Consider the following 1695-nt stretch of genomic DNA (forward strand, 5'->3'; position numbering starts at 1 on the left):
TCACCCCCTCCCCCCTCCCCAAATACTGCCACGGCTTTGTCCCCGCCCCTTCCAGTCCCAACTGGGACCCAATACTGACAAAATTCCCCCCCCCAGGTATAAAACCTCTTAACTAGGATAAAAAAAACTCATTACAGATAATTAAAAAAACCTCCCCCGGTACTAAAAATCTACAAAATGGTAAAAAATCCCCCCAAGCTTCACCCCCTCCCCCCTCCCCAAATACTGCCACGGCTTTGTCCCCGCCCCTTCCAGTCCCAACTGGGACCCAATACTGACAAAATTCCCCCCCCCAGGTATAAAACCTCTTAACTAGGATAAAAAAAACTCATTACAGATAATTAAAAAAACCTCCCCCGGTACTAAAAATCTACAAAATGGTAAAAAATCCCCCCAGACCCCGCCGGGGGGAGTGGAATGTTCTGGAACCCCTCCCTGAGGGGGGTTTGGGGGGGGGGTCTGTCCTCGAGTCCGGCCCCGTCCGGAGGATCCTGGGGGTCCTGGGGGGCTGGGCCGGGGTTACCGACGGCAGGATTCGTCTGGGGAGGGGGGAAATGAGTTAGGGACCCCCCGAAATGAACCCAAATTACCCCAAAATTTACCAGAACATCACAAAGTGTACACAAAATCACCCAAAATCCACGAGAATCCCACGAAATTTACACAAAATTCCCCTGGGACCCGAAATCCCCCAAAACTCCCCCAAAAATCCGCCCAGATTCCCCCAAATCTCTTCCCAAGACCCCCAAATCCCCCCGAAATTAACCAAAACCCCCCCAAATCCTTTCCAAAAATTTACCAAAACCCTGGAAATTCCCCAATCCCCCCCAAAACCCCCAGATTTCCCCCTCAAATTAACCAAATCCCCCAAATCTCTTCCCAAAACCCCCCAAAACCCCCCAAAAATCCCCTCCCCACACCCACCCACTAGCAGGGCGCGGCCCCTCAGCCCCCCCTGCAGCGTGGGGGGAGGGGGCTCCTCCTCTTCCTCCTCTTCCTCCGGGGGTCCGGGGGGTCCCGCAGGGGTCCCGGGGGGTCCCGGGGGAGGGGTCCCGGGGGGGTCCTCGGGGGGTCCCCCCCAGGCCGCCAGCGCCGCCCCCTCCGAGGGGTAGCAGAAGGTTCGCTCCAGGTCACGCTCGCTGAACCAGATCTGCAGCTTTGGGGACATTTCGGGGGATTTTGGGGACTTTGGGGGGACTGGGGGATCTTCTTGGGGGGCTCGGCCGCGCCCCCGGGGCCACCAGGGCCACCCCCAGGGCCACCAGGGCCACCAGGGACACCAGCGGGGCCGGCAGCGGGGCCGGCGGCGCGGCGCGGCCGCACGGTGATGGTGTTGCCGCTGCGGCGCGTCAGGGCGGGGTGGGGACACGCAGGGGGACACGGAGGGTCACGGCGCGGTGACAGCGCCCGGGGGGCCGAGGGGACCGAGGTGGACACCGGGAGAGTGGCACCGGACACGGGGACAGAGCTGGACACCTGGACAGCGGCACTGGATGTGGGGACAGCGGCACCGGACACTGGGACAGTGGCGCTGGACGTGGGGACAGAGCCACTGGACACCTGGGCAGTGTCACCGGACACGGGGACACCGCTGGACACAGGGACAGAGCCACTGGACAGAGGGACAGTGACCCCAGGCTTGGGGACAGAGCTGGACACAGGGACAGCGACCCCGGGCACGGGGACAGCGCCCCC

Source organism: Onychostruthus taczanowskii, unplaced genomic scaffold (assembly GCF_017590055.1).
Source record: "Onychostruthus taczanowskii isolate IOZ18803 unplaced genomic scaffold, ASM1759005v1 scaffold372, whole genome shotgun sequence".
In the NCBI taxonomy this organism is placed as follows: domain Eukaryota; kingdom Metazoa; phylum Chordata; class Aves; order Passeriformes; family Passeridae; genus Onychostruthus; species Onychostruthus taczanowskii.